Below are 20,085 nucleotides of genomic sequence, written 5' to 3'. Positions count from 1 at the left end.
TTATGAGAATATCTAGGTATGATCATGTATATAGGCATCACGTCCGAGACAAGTAGACCGACTCCTGCCTGCATCTACTACTATTACTCCACACATCGACCGCTATCCAGCATGCATCTAGAGTATTAAGTTCATAAGAACAGAGTAACGCTTTAAGCAAGATGACATGATGTAGAGGGATAAACTCAAGCAATATGAAATAAACCCCATCTTGTTATCCTTGATGGCAACAATACAATACGTGCCTTGCTGCCCCTACTGTCACTGGGAAAGGACACCGCAAGATTGAACCCAAAGCTAAGCACTTCTCCCATTGCAAGAAAGATCAATCTAGTAGGCCAAACCAAACCGATAATTCGAAGAGACTTGCAAAGATAACCAATCATACATTAAAGAATTCAGAAAAGATTCAAATAGTGTTCATAGATAAATTTGATCATAAACACACAATTCATCGGTCTCAACAAACACACCGCAAAAGAAGAATACATCGAATAGATCTCCACGAGAGAGGGGGAGAACATTGTATTGACATCCAAAAAGAGAGAAGAAGCCATCTAGCTAATAACTATGGACCCGAAGGTCTGAGGTAAACTACTCACACATCATCAGAGAGGCTATGGTGTTGATGTAGAAGCCCTCCGTCATCGATGCCCCCTCGGACGGAGCTCCGGAACAGGCCCCAAGATGGGATCTCGTGGATACAGAAAGTTACGGCGGTGGAATTAGGGTTTTGGCGCCGTTTCTAATCGTTTGGGGGTACGTAGGTATATATAGGAGGAAGGAGTACGTCGGTGGAGCAACAGGGGGCCCGCGAGGGTGGAGGCCGCGCCTGGGGGGTAGGCGTGCCCCCCTACATCGTGGCTTCCCTGTTGGTTGCTTGACGTAGGGTCCAAGTCTCCTGGAACATGTTCGTTCCGAAAATCACGTTCCCGAAGGTTTCATTCCGTTTGGACTCCATTTGATATTCTTTTTCTGCGAAACTCTGAAATAGGCAAAAAATAGCAATTCTGGGCTAGGCCTCCGGTTAATAGGTTAGTCCCAAAATAATATAAAAGTGGATAATAAAGCCCAATAATGTCCAAACCAGAAGATAATATAGCATGGAGCAATCAAAAATTATAGATACGTTGGAGACGTATCAAGCATCCCCAAGCTTAATTCCTACTCGTCCTCGAGTAGGTAAATGATAAAAACAGAATTTTTGATGTGGAATGCTACTAGGCATAATTTCAATGTAATTCTTCTTAATTGTGGCATGAATATTCAGATCCGAAAGATTTAAGATAAAAGTTTAATATTAACATAGAAATAATAATACTTCAAGCATACTAACTAAGCACTTATGTCTCTTCAAAATAACATGGCCAAATAAAGTTATCCCTACAAAATCATATAGTGTGGCTATGCTCCATCGTCATCACACAAAGTATTCAAATCATGCACAACCCCGATAACAAGCCAAGCAATTGTTTCATACTTTTAATGTTCTCAAACTTTTTCAATCTTCACGCAATACATGAGCATGAGCCATGGACATAACACTATAGGTGGAATAAAATGGTGGTTGTGGAGAAGACAAAAAGGAAGTAGATAGTCTCACATCAACTAGGCGTATCAACGGGCTATGGATATGCCCATCAATAGATATCAATGTGAGTGAGTAGGGATTGCCATGCAACAGATGCACTAGAGCTATAAATGTATGAAAGCTCAACAAAAGAAACTAAGTGGGTGTGCATCCAACTTGCTTGCTCATGAAGACCTAGGGCACTTGAGGAGGCCCATTGTTGGAATATACAAGCCAAGTTCTATAATGAAAATTTCCCACTAGTATATGAAAGTGACAAAACAAGAGACTCTCTATCATGAAGATCATGGTGCTACTTTGAAGCACAAGTGTGGAAAAAAAGGATAGTAGCATTGTCCTTTTTATTAATTTTTTATTTGTCCTTTATTTTTTTATTTGGCCTTTCTCTTTTTTTGGCCCTTTTTTTGGCCTTTCTCTTTTTTTATTTGGGACAATGCTCTATTAATGATGATCATCACACTTCTATTTATTTACAACTCAAAGATTACAACTCGATACTAGAACAAAGTATGACTCTATAGGAATGCCTCCGGCGGTGTACCGGGATGGCAATGATGCATGAGTGACTTATATGAAAGAATTATGAACGGTGGCTGTGCCACTACTAATATGTCAACTACATGATCATGCAAAGCAATATGACAATGATGGAGCGTGTCATGATAAACGGAATGGTGGAAATTTGCATGGCAATATATCTCGGAATGGCTATGGAAATGCCATGATAGGTAGGTATGGTGGCTGTTTTGAGGAAGGTATATGGGGGGTGTATGATACCGGCGAAAGGTGCGCGGTATTAAAGAGGCTAACAATGATGGAAGGGTGAGAGTGCGTATAATCCATGGACTCAACATTAGTCATAAAGAACTCACATACTTATTGCAAAAATCTATTAGTTATCGAAGGAAAGTACTACGCGCATGCTCCTAGGGGGATAGATTGGTAGGAAAAGACCATCGCTCGTCCCCGACCGCCACTCATAAGGAGGACAATCAATAAATACACCATGCTCCGACTTCTTAACATAACGGTTCACCATACGTGCATGCTACGGGAATCACAAACTTCAACACAAGCATTTCTCAAATTCACAACTACTCAACTAGCAAAACTCTAATATCAGTATCTCCATCTCTCAAAACAATTATCAAGCATCAAACTTCTCTTAGTATTCAAAACACTCATAAGAAAGTTTTTACTAATCTTGAATACCTAGCATATTAGGATTATTTAAGCAAATTACCATGCTATTTAAGACTCTCAAAATAATCTAAGTGAAGCATGAGAGATCAATAGTTTCTATAAAACAAATCCACCACCGTGCTCTAGAAGATATAAGTGAAGTACTAGAGCAAAACTATATAACTCAAAAGATATAAGTGAAGCACATAGAGTATTCTAATAATTTCCAAATCATATGTGTCTCTCTAAAAAGGTGTGTACAACAAAGATGATTGTGGTAAACTAAAAAGAAAAGACTCAAATCATACAAGACGCTCCAAGCAAAACACATATCATGTGGTGAATAAAAATATAGCTCCAAGTAAAGTTACCGATGGGAGTAGACGAAAGAGAGGATGCCTTCCGGGGCATCCCCAAGCTTTGGCTTTTTGGTGTCCTTAGATTATCTTGGGGGTGCCATGGGCATCCCTAAGCTTAGGCTCTTGCCAGTCCTTGTTCCATAATCCATCAAATCCTTAACAAAAACTTGAAAACTTCACAACACAAAACTTAAAGTAGAAAATCTCGCGAGCTCCGTTAGCGAAAGAAAACAAAATACCACTTCAAGGTACTATAATGAACCCATTCTTTATTTATATTGGTGTTAAACCTACTGTATTATAACTTCTCTATGGTTTATAAACTATTTTACTAGCCATGGATTCATCAAAATAAGCAAACAACACACGAAAAACAGAATTTGTCAAAAATAGAACAGTCTGTAGTAATCTATAGCTAGCCAAGTCTGGAACCCCAAAAATTCTAAAATAAATTTCTGGACGTGAGAAATTTATCTATTAATCATCTGCAAAAATAATTAACTAAATAGAACTTTCCAAATAAAAATGGCAGTAGTTCTCGTGAGCGCTAAAGTTTCTGTTTTTTACAGCAAGATTAACAAGACTTTCCCCAAGTCTTCCCAACGGTTCTACTTGGCACAAACACTAATTAAGCACAAAAAACACAACCAAAACAGAGGATAGATAAATTATTTATTGAGTAACAGCAAGGATAAATATTGGGTTGTCTCCCAACAAGCGCTTTTCTTTAAATCCTTAAAGCTAGGCATTGATAATTTTAATGATGCTCACATGAAAGACAAGAATTGAAGCACAAAGAGAGCATCATAAAACATGTGACAAACACATCTAAGTATAACATACTTCCTATGCATAGGCATCTTATAGGCAAACAAATTATTAAGGCAAGCAAAAACTAGCATATGCAAGGAAGCGGAAACAAACAATAGCAATCTCAACATAACGAGAGGTAATTTAGTAACATGAAAATTTCTACCACCATATTTCCTCTCTCATAATAATTGCATGTGGGATCATAAGCAAATTCAACAAAATAACTATCACACAAAATATTTTCAACACGATCCATATGCATGCAAAGTTGACACTCTTCCAAAATAGTGGGGTTAACATTAACTAAAGTCATGACCTTTCCAAACCCACTTTTATCAAAAAATTCATAAGATTGAAAATTATCTGAATATATGTGGGATCTAAAGTTGACACTCTTCCAAACCCACTTTCAATATTATTGCAAACACTATTATCAATCTCATATTCATCATGGGGAGTAAATAAATGTTCAAGATCATAAGAAGAATCACCCCAATCATGATCATTGCAACAAGTAGAGGACATAACAAAACTAGCATCCCCAAGCTTAGGATCTTGCATATTATTAGCACAATTTACATAAATAAAATCATTGAAGTCATGCTTTTTATTCAAAGATCTATCGTGAATCGCTTCATAAAGTAATTCATCACACTTTTCAGGTTCACGAATTTCAAGCAAAACCTCATAAAGATAATCTAGTGCACAAAACTCACTAGCAATTGGTTCATCATAATTGGATCTCTTAAAAAGATTACCAAGTGGATGAGGATCCATAAATCTTAGGTTCTCTGTTTAGTAAAAAAATAAACAACTATTCCAACCATACGAGCAAACAAGAAATGGGCAAAAAGAGGCAAATAGAGAAAGAGAGGGAGGATGGAGAGAGAGGGCGAATAAAACGGCAAGGGTGAAGTGGGGGAGAGGAAAATGAGAGGCCAATGGCAAATAATGTAATGCGGGAGATAAGGGTTTGTGATGGGTACTCGCTATGTTGACTTTTGCGTAGACCTCCCCGGCAACGGTGCCAGAAATCCTTCTTGCTACCTCTTGAGCACTGCGTTGGTTTTCCCTTGAAGAGGAAAGGGTGATGCAGCAAAGTAGCGTAAGTATTTCCCTCAGTTTTTGAGAACCAATGTATCAATCCAGTAGAAGGCTACGCGCGAGTCCCTCACACCTACACAAAACAAATAAATCCTCGCAACCAACGCGATAAGGGGTTGTCAGTCCCTACACGGTCACTTACGAGAGTGAGATCTGATAGATATGATAAGATAATATTTTTGGTATTTTTATGATAAAGATGCAAAGTAAAATAAAAGGCAACGAAAATAACTAAGTGTTGGAAGATTAATATGATGGAAGATAAACCCGGGGGGCATAGGTTTCACTAGTGGCTTCTCTCAAGAGCATAAGTATTTTACGGTGGGTGAACAAATTACCGTTGAGCAATTGGCAGAACTGAGCATAGTTATGAGAATATCTAGGTATGATCATGTATGTAGTCATCACGTCCGAGACAAGTAGACCGACTCATGCCTGCATCTACTACTATTACTCCACACATCGACCGCTATCCAGCATGCATCTAGAGTATTAAGTTCATAAGAACAGAGTAACGCTTTAAGCAAGATGAAATGATGTAGAGGGATAAACTCAAGCAATATGAAATAAACCCCATCTTGTTATCCTCGATGCCAACAATACAATACATGCCTCGCTACCCCTACTGTCACTGGGAAAGGACACCGCAAGATTGAACCCAAAGCTAAGCACTTCTCCTATTGCAAGAAAGATCAATCTAGTAGGCCAAACCAAACTGATAATTCGAAGAGACTTGCAAAGATAACCAATCATACATAAAAGAATTCAGAAAAGATTCAAATATTGTTCATAGATAAACTTGATCATAAAGCCACAATTCATCGGTCTCAACAAACACACCGCAAAAGAAGATTACATCGGATAGATCTCCACGAGAGAGGGGGAGAACATTGTATTGACATCCAAAAAGAGAGAAGAAGCCATCTAGCTAACAAGTATGGACCCGAAGGTCTGACGTAAACTACTCACACATCATCGGAGAGGCTATGGTGTTGATGTAGAAGCCCTCCGTCATCGATGCCCCCTCCGACGGAGCTCCGAAACAGGCCCCAAGATGGGATCTCATGGATATAGAAAGTTACGGCGGTGGAATTAGGGTTTTGGCTCTGTTTCTGATCGTTTGGGGGTATGTAAGTATATATAGGAGGAAGGAGTACGTCGGTGGAGCAACAGGGGCCCACGAGGGTGGAGGGTGCGCCTGGGGGGGCAGGCGCGCCCCCCTACCTCGTGGCTTCCCTGTTGGTTGCTTGACGTAGGGTCCAAGTCTCCAGGATCATGTTCGTTCCGAAAATCACGTTCCCGGAGGTTTCATTCCGTTTGGACTCCGTTTGATATTCTTTTTCCGCGAAGCTCTGAAATAGGCAAAAAACAGCAATTCTGGGCTAGGCCTCCGGTTAATAGGTTAGTCCCAAAAATAATATAAAAGTGGATAATAAAGCCCAATAATGTCCAAAACAGAAGATAATATAGCATGGAGCAATAAAAAATTATAGATACGTTGGAGACGTATCATCGACTGCACGCACGCCGCGACACAACTCATCGTGGCGGGAGGCGTCGAGGCCGAGGCCGGCGGCGCCGCCTGGACGAGGCCCTCGGCTCGGTCGTAGGACTCGCTGAACGCATCGAGGCAGCGGTGGAGGTCCATGAGCGCCACCATGCACCCGGGCTCGCGGACTGCGGCGGCCGCGGCGTCGACCAGCGCGTAGTAGGCACCAATCCATCTCTCTCTCCAACTGCAGATGGAGGTGAGGCACGCACGATGCATCGGTCAGCCAGGCCCCACAAGTACATGCACCGGGCAGCTGCAGTCTATCCTCTCTCTCCAAAGTCCAAAAGCAGACGAGAGGCAACACCACGCACAGGAAAGGCGTACACGTGCACTAGACACAGGAGTAGCAGCCGACGAGCGGGACCGGAGCAGCGGCGGCCCACACATCATCGCGCTAGTACAAACGCGTGTGCACAATCCGGGTGCACATCGTCGACCCACCCCTCTGCAGCTGACACAGGAGGCAGTAACTCCCCACGATGCACGACGCGGGAAGCGCGTGAGGAGCGTCGGGCCAGGAGTAGTTGACCGAGGTAACGAGGAAATATCGTATACACGAGACATGTAATCACCGCAGCTGATGAGCGGGACCGGGGCCAGCACTGGCCCACCCGTCATGAGGACAGCACAAGCACAGGCGCAAAACGCGAGGAGCAGCGCACAGCACCCGCGACCCGGACTTCCTCGCATGCACGCAGTGCAGCAGGACAGGCTGCCCCATGCACCCAACAAGCTGGCACCCAGCCAATGGAATTCGGCCCGAGCCCACATGTCATCCGCTGGCCAAGATCTACCGGCGGGTGAAAACACACAAGTGAAAATGCAACGACCATCGAACGGACAAGAACAAAAAAAGACCGGGTTGACTAAAATTGAACGGTCAACAAATCTTGCCATCGAGGGAGCGCCCTGGGAGCGAGTTGCCCAACCTCATTATTAGTTTATAAATGAGTGGGATACTCATTATTAGTTTAAATGAGTGGGATACAACATTACAATATACACGTATGAATACGGAGGCTATACAGTCTAACAAGCTAGCACGCTCCTCTGTGGGATCCACCTGCGGACGATCCTTCCGTGTGGCCCCGCGTCCATCGGCGGCGACCACGTGCCGGACCGGACGGCCCAGAGGAAGGGGTGGCCGGATTGCACCATCCCGAGCGCCAGCTCGTCAAGCTGCTCGTCGGAGACATGGGCCCGCATGCCAAATGACACGTAGATCACTGACTCCGATCGCTCCGCCATCTCGTCGAGCCAGGCGAGGCACCCCTTGGGGTCCTGCTCTTCCACATGCTCCGGCAGCGAGAAACAGAGGGCCTGCCAGCCAGGCGCGCGCGTCTGGCTGGTAGAACGACATGAAGGCCGATACGTAGTCCTCCTCCAACATGGCGAAGCTGTTGACCAGGACGCCCCAGTTGTGCCCGTCAGAGTCGTCGATGTCATCGATAAGGAACCGTGTCACTGGATCCTCGGCGTCGGCGATCTTGGCGATCATGTCCGGGACATCCGTAGCCATGATCCTTACGTATTCCGACATGCGGGACACGTGGAAGCTTGTGCCGTGCTGGGCGCTGGACGACGGTGGGCTCGGGATGAGCGATTTGCAGGTGGCCATGGAGAAGCAGGACATGCCGTGGAACACGATGCGGTGGACGCCTGCGTCGGCCGCAATGCGGTGCGTGAACCCGAGGAAGAAGTCGGAAATGAGCACGAGCGGCGGGGCCGGGAGCGACGCCATGAACTTGATGTCTACCACAGTCTACACAACCTTCTTCTTGTAGACGTTATTGGGCCTCCAAGTGCAGAGGTTTGTAGGACAGTAGCAAAATTCCCTCAAGTGAATGACCTAAGGTTTATCAATCCGTAGGAGTCATAGGATGAAGATGGTCTCTCTCAAGCAACCCTGCAACTAAATAACAAAGAGTCTCTTGTGTCCCCAACACACCCAATACAATGGTAAATTGTATAGGTGCACTAGTTCGGCGAAGAGATGGTGATACAAGTGCAATATGGATGGTAGATAAAGGTTTTTGTAATCTGAAAATCTAAAAACAGCAAGGTAACTAATGGTAAAAGTGAGCGTAAACGGTATTGCAATGCGTTGAAACAAGGCCTAGGGTTCATACTTTCACTAGTGCAAGTTCTCTCAACAATAATAACATAATTGGATCATATAACTATCCCTCAACATGCAACAAAGAGTCACTCCAAAGTCACTAATAGCGGAGAACAAAAGAAGATATTATGGTAGGATACGAAACCACCTCAAAGTTATCCTTTCTGATCGATCTATTCAAGAGTCCGTAGTAAAATAACATGAAGCTATTCTTTCCGTTCAATCTATCATAGAGTTTGTACTAGAATAACACCTTAAGACACAAATCAACCAAAACCCTAATGTCACCTAGATACTCCAATGTCACCTCAAGTATCCGTGGGTATGATTATACGATATGCATCACACAATCTCAGATTCATCTATTCAAACCAACACAAAGTACTTCAAAGAGTGCCCCAAAGTTTCTACCGGAGAGTCAAGACGAAAACGTGTGCCAACCCCTATGCATAGGTTCATGGGCGGAACCCACAAGTTGATCACCAAAACATACATCAAGTGGATCAATAGAATACCCCATTGTCACCACAGGTATCCCACGCAAGACATACATCAAGTGTTCTCAAATCCTTAAAGACTCAATCCGATAAGATAACTTCAAAGGGAAAACTCAATCCATTATAAGAGAGTAGAGGGGGAGAAACATCATAAGATCCAACTATAATAGCAAAGCTCGTGATACATCACGATCGTATCACCTCAAGAACACGAGAGAGAGAGAGAGATCAAACACATAGCTACTGGTACATACCCTCAGCCCTGAGGGAGAACTACTCCCTCCTCGTCATGGAGAGCGCCGGGATGATGAAGATGGCCACCGGAGAGGGATTGCCCCCTCTGGCAGGGTGCCGGAATGGGTCTAGATTGGTTTTCGGTAGCTACGGAGGCTTCTGGCGGTAGAACTCCCGATCTATTGTGCTCCCCGAAGTTTTTAGGGTATATGGGTATATATAGGAGGAAGAAGTACGTCAGTGGATCTCCGGGCTGTCCACGAGGCAGGGGCGCGCCCCCCACCCTTGTGGGCATCCCGTGACTCTCCTGGTCCATCTCCAATACTCCGTGGGCTTCTTCTGGTCCAAAAATAAGTTCCATGAAGTTTCAAGTCAATTGGACTCCGTTTGATTTTCCTTTTCTGCGATACTCAAAAACAAGGAAAAAACAGAAACTGGCACTGGGCTCTGGGTTAATAGGTTAGTCCCAAAAATAATAAAAAAGTGTATAATAAAGCACATAAACATCCAAAACAGATAATATAATAGCATGGAACAATAAAAAATTATAGATACGTTGGAGACGTGTCAGCATCCCCAAGCTTAATTCTTGCTCGTCCTCGAGTAGGTAAATGATAAAAACAGAATTTTTGATGTGGAATGCTACCTAACATATTTATCCATGTAGTTCTCTTTATTGTGGCAAGAATATTCAGATCCATAGGATTCAAGACAAAAGTGTAATATTGACATAAAAATAATAATACTTCAAGCATACTAACAAAGCAATCGTGTCTTCTCAAAATAACATGGCCAAAGAAAGTTATCCCTACAAAATCATATAGTCTGGCTATGCTCCATCTTCATCACACAAAATATTTAAATCATGCACAACCCCGATGACAAGCCAATAAATTGTTTCATACTTTTGATGTTCTCAAACTTTTTCAATCTTCACGCAATACATGAGCGTGAGCCATGGACATAGCACTATAGGTGGAATAGAATGGTGGTTGTGGAGAAGACAAAAAGGAGAAGATAGTCTCACATCAACTAGGCATATCAATGGGCTATGGAGATGACCATCAATAGATATCAATGTGAGTGAGTAGGGATTGCCATGCAACGGATGCACTAGAGCTATAAGTGTATGAAAGCTCAAAAAGAAACTAAGTGGGTGTGCATCCAACTCGCTTGCTCACGAAGACCTAGGGCATTTTGAGGAAGCCCATCATTGGAATATACAAGCCAAGTTCTATAATGAAAGATTCCCACTAGTATATGAAAGTGACAACATAGGAGACTCTCTATCATGAAGATCATGGTGCTACTTTGAAGCACAAGTGTGGTAAAAGGATAGTAGCATTGCCCCTTCTCTCTTTTTCTCTCATTTTTTTGTTTTTTTGGGACTTCTCTCTTTTTTTGGCCTTTCTTTTTTTTCTTTTTTTCGTCCGGAGTCTCATCCCGACTTGTGGGGGAATCATAATCTCCATCATCCTTTCCTCACTGGGACAATGCTCTAATAATGATGATCATCACACTTTTATTTACTTACAACTCAAGAATTACAACTCGATACTTAGAACAAGATATGACTCTATATGAATGCCTTCGGCGGTGTACCGGGATGTGCAATGATGCATGAGTGACATGTATGAAAAAATTATGAACGGTGGCTTTGCCACAAATACAATGTCAACTACATGATCATGCATAGCAATATGACAATGATGAAGCGTGTCATAATAAACGGAACGGTGGAAAGTTGCATGGCAATATATCTCGAAATGGCTATGGAAATGCCGTAATAGGTAGGTATGGTGGCTGTTTTGAGGAAGGTATATGGTGGGTGTAAGATACCGGCGAAAGTTGCGCGGTACTAGAGAGGCTAGCAAAGGTGGAAGGGTGAGAGTGCGTATAATCCATGGACTCAACATTAGTCATAAAGAAAACACACATACTTATTGAAAAAATCTATTAGTTAATGAAACAAAATATTACACGCATGCTCCTAGGGGGATAGATTGGTAGGAAAAGATCATCGCTCGTCCCCGACCGCCACTCATAAGGAAGACAATAAATAAATAAATCATGCTCCGACTTCATCACATAACGGTTCACCACACGTGCATGCTACAGGAATCACAAACTTCAACACAAGTATTTCTCAAATTCACAACTACTCAACTAGCATGACTCTTATATCACCATCTTAATATCTCAAAACAATTATCAAGTATCAAACTTCTCATAGTATTCAATGCACTCTATATGAAAGTTTTTATTATATCCCTCTTGGATGCCCATCATATTAGGACTAGTTTCATAACCAAAGCAAACTACCATGCTGTTCTAAAGACTCTCAAAATGATATAAGTGAAGCATGAGAGTTCATTAATTTCTATAAAATAAAACCACCACCGTGCTCTAAAAAGATATAAGTGAAGCACTAGAGCAACAACAAACTACTCCAAAAGATATAAGTGAAGATCAATGAGTAGTCGAATAATTATGCAACTATATGAAGACTCTCTAACATTTAAGAATTTCAGATCGTGGTATTTTATTCAAGCAGCAAGCAAAACTAAATAAAATAAAATGACGCTCCAAGTAAAGTTACCGATGAACGAAGACGATAGAGGGGATGTCTTCCGGGTCATCCCCAAGCTTAGGCTTTTGGTTGTCCTTGAATATTACCTTGGGGTGCCTTGGGAATCCCCAATCTTAGGCTCTTGACACTCCTTATTCCATAGTCCATCGAATCTTTACCCAAAACCTGAAAACTTCACAACACAAAACTTAACAGAAAACTCGTAAGCTCCGTTAGTATAAGAAAATAAATCACCACTTAGGTACTGTAATTAACTCATTCTAAATTCATATTGGTGTAATATCTACTGTATTCCAACTTATCTATGGTTCATACCCTCCGATACTACTCATAGATTCATCAAAATAAGCAAACAACACATAGAAAACAGAATCTGTCAAAAACAGAACAGTCTGTAGTAATCTGTATCAAACGTATACTTATGGAACCCCAAAAATTCTAAATTAAATTTCTGGAAGTGAGGAATTTATATATTAATCATCTTCAAAAAGAATTAACTAAATATCGCTCTCCAATAAAAAATGGCAGCAATTCTCGTGAGCGCTAAAGTTTCTGTTTTTTTACAGCAAGATCAACAAGACTTTCCCCAAGTCTTCCCAACAGTTTTACTTGGCACAAACACTAATTAAAAACATAAAACCACATCTAAACATATTCTAGATGAATTATTTATTACTAAAAAGGAGAAAAAAGCAAGGAAAAAAATAAAAATTGGGTTGCCTCCCAACAAGTGCTATCGTTTAATGCCCCTAGCTAGGCATGATGATTTCAATGATGCTCACATAAAAAATAAGAATTGTAACATAAAGAGAGCATCTTGAAAAATATGACTAGCACATTTAAGCCTAACACACTTCCTATGCATAGGGATTTTGTGAGCAAACAACTTGTGGGAACAAGAATCAACTTGCATAGGAAGGTAAAACAAGGATAACTTTAAAACTTTAAGCACATAGAGAGGAAACTTGATATTCTTGCAATATGTAAAAGCATATATTCCTCCCTCATAATAAATTTCAGTAGCATCATGAATGAATTCAACAATATAACCATCACATAAAGCATTTTTTTCATGATCTACAAGCATAGAATTTTTATTACTCTCCACATAAGCAAATTTCTTCTCATGAATAGTAGTGGGAGCAAACTCAACAAAATAACTATCATGTGAGGCATAATCCAATTGAAAGATAAATCATAATGACAAGTTTCATGGATATAATTATTCTTTACAGCATACAAGTTATCACAATAATCATCATAAATAGGGGGCATGCTTTCATCATAATAGATTTGCTCATCAAAACTTGGGGGACAAAAAATATCATCTTCATCAAACATAGCATCCCCAAGCTTGTGGCTTTGCATATCATTAGCATCATGGATATTCAAAGAATTCATACTAACAACATTGCAATCATGCTCATCATTCAAATATTAAGTGTCAAACATTCTAATGCATTCTTCTTCTAACACTTTGGCACAATTTTCCTTCCCATCATACTCACGAAAGATATTAAAAAGATGAAGCGTATGAGGTAAACTCAATTCCATTTTTATAGTTTTCTTTTATAAACTAAACTAGTGCTAAAACAAGAAACAAAAAGATTCGATTGCAAGATCTAAAGATATACCTTCAAGCGCTAACCTCCCCGGCAACGGCGCTAGAAAAGAGCTTGATGTCTACTACACAACCTTCTCCTTGTAGACGTTGTTGGGCCTCCAAGTGCAGAGGTTTGTAGGACAATAGCAAATTTCCCTCAAGTGAATAACCTAAGGTTTATCAATCCGTAGGAGGCATAGGATGAAGATGGTCTCTCTCAAGCAACCCTGCAACCAAATAACAAAGAGTCTCTTGTGTCCCCAACACACCCAATACAATGGTAAATTGTATAGGTGCACTAGTTCGGCGAAGAGATGGTGATACAAGTGCAATATGGATGGTAGATAAAGGTTTTTGTAATCTGAAAATATAAAAACAGCAAGGTAACTAATGGTAAAAGTGAGCGTAAACGGTATTGCAATGCGTTGAAACAAGGCCTAGGGTTCATACTTTCACTAGTGCAAGTTCTCTCAACAATAATAACATAATTGGATCATATAACTATCCCTCAAAATGCAACAAAGAGTCACTCCAAAGTCAATAATAGCGGAGAACAAACGAAGAGATTATGGTAGGGTACGAAACCACCTCAAAGTTATCCTTTCTGATCGATCTATTCAAGAGACCGTAGTAAAATAACATGAAGCTATTATTTCCGTTCAATCTATCATAGAGTTCGTACTAGAATAAAACCTTAAGACACAAATCAACCAAAACCCTCATGTCACCTAGATACTCCAATGTCACCTCAAGTATCCGTGGGTATGATTATACGATATGCATCACACAATCTCAGATTCATCTATTCAAACAACACAAAGTACTTCAAAGAGTGCCCCAAAGTTTCTACCGGAGAGTCAAGACGAAAACATGTGCCAACCCCTATTCATAGGTTCATGGGCGGAACCCGCAAGTTGATCACCAAAACATACATCAAGTGGATCAATAGAGTACCCCATTGTCACCACGGGTATCCCACGCAAGACATACATCAAGTGTTCTCAAATCCTTAAAGACTCAATCTGACAAGATAACTTCAAAAGGAAAACACAATCCATTACAAGAGAGTAGAGGGGGAGAAACATCGTAAGATCCAACTATAATAGCAAAGCTCGCGAGACATCAAGATCGTATCACCTCAAGAACACGAGAGAGAGAGGGAGAGAGAGAGATCAAACACATAGCTACTGGTACATACCCTCAGTCCCGAGGGAGAACTACTCCCTCCTCATCATGGAGAGCGCCGGGATGATGAAGATGGCCACCGGAGAGGGATTGCCCCCTCCGGCAGGGTGCCGAAACGGGTCTAGATTGGTTTTCATTGGCTACAGAGGCTTCTGGCGGCGGAACTCCCGATCTATTGTGCTCCCCAAAGTTTTTAGGGTATATGGGTGTATATATATGAGGAAGAACTACGTCGGTGGATCTCTGGGTTGTCCACGAGGCAGGGGGCGCGCCTAGGGGGTGGGCGCGCCCCCACCCTCGTGGGCAGCCCGGGACTCTCCTTGTCCATCTCCGATACTCCGTGGGCTTGTTCTGGTCCAAAAATAAGTTTCGTGAAGTTTCAGGTCAATTGGACTCCATTTGATTTTCCTTTTCTGCGATACTCTAAAACAAGGAAAAACAGAAACTGGCACTAGGTTCTGGGTTAATAGGTTAGTCCCAAAAATAATATAAAAGTGTGCAATAAAGCCCATGAACATCCAAAACAGATACTATAATAGCATGGAACAATCAAAAATTATAGATACGTTGGAGACGTATCAGAACTCCGCGAAGGGCTCCCGCAGGAGCGCCGTGGCGTGCAGGAACATCGGGTATAGGTCCAGGCCAGGCAGGGTGTCCGTGGACTCGACGCCGGATGGCAGTGGCGGCAGTGACGGGAATGGGAGAACGGCGAGCCGCACCGACGCCGGGAGGCGGCTGCGGGCGAAGGCGAGGTTGGCGGGCATGACGATCATGGTGATGCGGAGGTTCTTTTGGTGCTCGGTGAGCGCCCTGGTGAAGTGAAGCAGTGGCAGGGTGTGGCCCTTGGCCATGAACGGGAACAGGACCACGTGGTCGCGGCCGGCCTGGTTGCCCGTGCCGTTCGCGGCATGGGTTGGCGCAGCGGCACCGTTGGTGGTGGTGATGGCCATGGCAGGGCATTGTCGTGTATGGTTTGCAAGTTGGGTTCTGACTTGTGAAGGGTGGAAGTCTATGGTGAGGTGTATATATAGAGAACTCAGATTTTTTGTCGAAAGAGACAACCTATGCGAGCGAATTGCCAAAAAGGATCACATGCAGATGAATTTGACAAAAAAGGCCCCCTGGCCCGTGGCGGCAGGCGCGGTAGGTGACACGTGGCACCTGCTGCCACGGCAGGAGCCGGTGGGCCCTGCCGCCACGGCAGGAGGCGGCCGTGCGGGGTATAACGTGTTTGTACAGCGCCAGCGGCCGAGACGGAACGAGCCACACATTGTGGGCCACACTGCCACCGGGCGAGGCGGCGAGCGTTGCGGCTGCCGCTCCCTGGCCGACAGCCCCTGCTGCACGCGGGCCGAGGCGTGGGCCAGGCCGCCACCGCAGGAGGCGGCTCCTCTATTGCTGCTGCACGCGCGACAGGTTCCCTGTTGCAGACGGCACTGATTCCAACGTGCGCGAACGACGATGAATTTGATGGGCAGGAATCTAATGAGTGACGACTTTGATGCCCTGCTGCTACCCGGGAATCACTCCGGCTTTCTTCAGCGGATGCGATGGCACTGTGCGAATCACTCATTCGCTGCGGGAATTCGATACTACGGAAACCTGTTGTGCCGACACTACAGGGATCCAAAAATTTCCCGCCTAATTTCATCTGTTCGCGCTTATTTTCTCACCGTCATTTGTCGTCTGGGCCTATAAAAGGAGACACTGAGGCTCTCATCATCCTCGTCCAGCCATCGTCGAAATCGCCACTGCGCGAAGTGTGTAACACATTTTTTCAGTCAGTATGAGTTTGCCTTGCTCGGATCAAAGCATTAGGCCGAGGAAAATGAAGAATGCAAGTTCGCCTCCGGGGTTGGAAGTCCTGCGGTGTTGGTGTGATGATCTTTGCAAGGTGAAGAAGGTGACGGATTTTTCAGATTGGTTGGGCATGAAGTTTTTCATATGCGCCAATTATGAGGAAGATCCACACGTAGCTATTTCAGAGTTCGACAAGCCTCCGGTATGCTTTAACCATCACGAATAGATATTGTTGGTATTTTGATTGATTCTTTAATAACATTCTTGTTTCTTGTTGTAGTCTCCTTTGCCTCTGTGCATGTACTATCATTGGATTGACACAGAGATGCCGGCTTGGGCAGTGACTGAGATTCGTGAAAGAAGTCGCCGTGCGTGGAATAGTTTCTATGCGGAAGAGCGACGCGAGAAGGCGGAAGCTGAGAAGAAAGCAGAGCAAGAGAGAGAGAGAGTTAAAAGAATACTATGCGGAGCAACACCCTTTTTTAGGATTTAGGAAAGAAAAATAGGGAAGAGGCTCGTCGCATGGAGGAGTAGGAACGACAGCGAAATGAGTCTCATGAGGCGGAGAGATAGAGAAAGAAAGAAAGGGCTCGTGAGGCCAAGGCAGTTGAAGAAGACGATGGAGAAGGAAAATATCCACGCTGGACTCAGTAGATTCCTGTGGTAGTATTTTAAATTTCTCAATCGTATGTATCTTAATTTCTGCAGTTTAATGTAGCTTTATTTCAATAGTACGATGCATCTTATTTTCAGTTGTACCGTGTTGTAATTCAAAAAATATATAGTTTTAGAATAAAATGTGGCATTTTCTTTCCCTCCACTAATTATTGAACATTGTGCAACAACTACAAAATGAAATTATGATAGAACATAATGCCATACAATAAGACAGTACAAACTAATAGCGCAAGTACATCTGAATTAAACGGTAGAACTGGAATACCACTACAGGAATCAGCTATTTTGCCGTCTGCCACGGCGGACGGCAAAGGCATGAACGGCGGATGGCAAAGGCCTTTGCCGTCAGCCGCGGACGGCAAAAGGCTCCGGCAAAGTAGGCTACGGTAAACAGCTACTTTGTCGTCTGCTTCCTGATGGCTGACGGCAAAGGCCCTTCGCCGTCTGCGGCGGACGGCAAAGAGAGCGGACGGCAATAATTGCGCTGTCAGTCCGTTAAGTGGCTAATGGCAGGCCTTTGCCGTCCGCCGCTGACGGCAAAATTTCTAGTGTCTTTGCCGTCCGCCGTATGATGTCATCTACACGTCACTACATGGCAGGTTCTTTGCCGTCTGCCACTGATGGCAAAGTCTTTGCCGTCTGCCACTGTAGGCAAACTGACCAAATGGGTCAGCTCCCAGGAAGCACAGCTGGATGCCACGTGTCTTCTTTGCCGTCCGCGGCAGACGGCAAAGAGCCCGTTGCCGTCGGTGGCAGACGGCAAAGAGCCTGCATATTGGCTCTTTTATCTGTTTTTTATTAAATCCAACAATTTTCATCACAAATATATATGACATATATAGATATATTTCAAAAGGCCCATTACAGAGCAAACATATAAGATATCCAACACATAACTTCATCATCCAACCATATATATTACATGCATAGTTCCATCATACATAACAAGTTCAACATAGAGGCATCCAACCATATATATTACAATAGTTTCATCCAACGATACATGCATAGTTCAACGATACAAAAGAAACAGAGAAAGGGATAAGGAGCACTCCATCTATGCAAGCTTTCGTCAAGTGAATGAAATCTGCAAAATGAAAAATAAGAAAGTTAGAACAAGAAGAGTAGAACAAGAAGAAGAGTAGAACAAGAAGAAGACTAGAACAAGAAGAGTAGAACAAGAAGAAGACTAGAACAAGAAGAGTATGTCATTTATGAGCTAACTTACGTGAAATGGATCATATATGAGCTAACTAAGTTGAAATGGGTCGTTTATGAGCTAGCTAAGGTGAAATGGATCATTTATGAGCTAACTTAGTTGGAATGGGTCGTTTATGAGCTAACTAAGGTCAAATGGATCGTTTTTGAGGTAACTAAGGTGAAATGGATCGTTTTTTAGCTAACTTAGGTGAAATGGATCATTTATGAGCTAACTTAGTTGAAATGGATCGTTTTTGAGCTAACTTAGGTGAAATGGATCATTTATGAGCTAATTTAGTTGAAATGGATCTTTTTGAGCTAACTTAGGTGAAATGGATCATTTAAGAGCTAATTTAGGTGAAATGGATCGTTTTTTAGCTAACTTGGTGAAATGGATCGTTTATGAGCTAAATTAGTTGAAATGGATCGTTTATGAGATAACCTAGGTAAGATGGTCATTTTGGAGTTAACCTAGGTGAAATGGGTCAATTTTAAAGCTAACGTAGGTAAAATGGATCATTTAGGAGCTAATCTAGGTAAAATGGGTCATTTTTGAGCTAACTTGGATGAACTGGATCATTTATAAGCTAACCTAGGTAAAATGGGTCATTTTAGAGCTAACTTAGGTAAAATGGATCGTCTATGAGCTAACTAAGCTAATTATGCAATTTTTGACATAAGTAAGCTAAGTACAGATCGTTTTAGAGCTAACTTAGGTAAAATGGATGGTTTTGGAGGTCAGTAAGCTTATTAAGTCATTTTGGAGGAGAAGAAGCTAAGTCTAGGTCATTATGGTAAGCATTGGAGGAAATAAAGCTAAGTCTAGGTCTTTATGCATGTGTTAAGCAAAACACTAGATAAACTTACCAAGATCCAGGAGGTGTAGGAGCGGGGTGGCTCGTGTCGGTAGCTGGAAAAGGATCATGCGATGCTTGTCTGGAGTGACGCTGCACCAAAGATCATTTCCAATGTCTTGTTAGCATGATGACACTCAAATGTTAAGAATAGCAAGTAATGTCCATTCAAATAAAACTCACCGTGGTCCCAGGAGCAATCACTGGCATCGGCGGAGCGGTCTGACCTGTCTTCTCGCACACAGACTGCACATTTGGTTTTGACGACTCAGTCATACTAGTTAGTAATGAGACAAACACTACATGAATGTTTTGGCTAATCTGCAGAAGAAACTTACCACAAGGAGCTCGTACATGGCCCTTGCCTGCATGTCATTCCGTGCCCTCTCCTCCTCCATCATCTTTGTCGTCCTCTCCTCCAACTCCCGCTGCCTCTCCGCCGCCTCCGCCAGAAGTTTCTCCGTTCTATCTCTCTCACTCTGTATAGCAGCCTGCAACACCACTCACATGACATTTGTTCTGGCGTCATCTAGTTCGGTTCTTTTGCCTGTTTTGTGCGATGTCATCTCTGGCCGTTCCTTCGACCATGAACGTAAGTCTTGTACGAATTGCATACCGGAACACAACGGGATTTGGTCTGTGTCTTCTCACCCATAGGTTGTCTAACTATACCTGGAAGACCTCAAATGGGACAATAGTTCAAGTCCGCATAGTCAAGCCT

The 20,085-nt window shown here is 42.9% G+C and overlaps 1 pseudogene; it reads right to left on the bottom strand.

Moving 5' to 3' along the window:
• Window positions 1-7,630: 7,630 nt before the first annotated feature.
• Window positions 7,631-15,782, bottom strand: LOC125535451 (annotated as a pseudogene).
• Window positions 15,783-20,085: the final 4,303 nt, after the last annotated feature.

The sequence above is a fragment of the Triticum urartu genome, chromosome 2 (assembly GCF_003073215.2).
Source record: "Triticum urartu cultivar G1812 chromosome 2, Tu2.1, whole genome shotgun sequence".
In the NCBI taxonomy this organism is placed as follows: Eukaryota; Viridiplantae; Streptophyta; class Magnoliopsida; order Poales; family Poaceae; genus Triticum; species Triticum urartu.
Note: the sequence above shows the minus strand (reverse complement) of the source record. Positions and strands in the feature narration are given on the sequence as shown.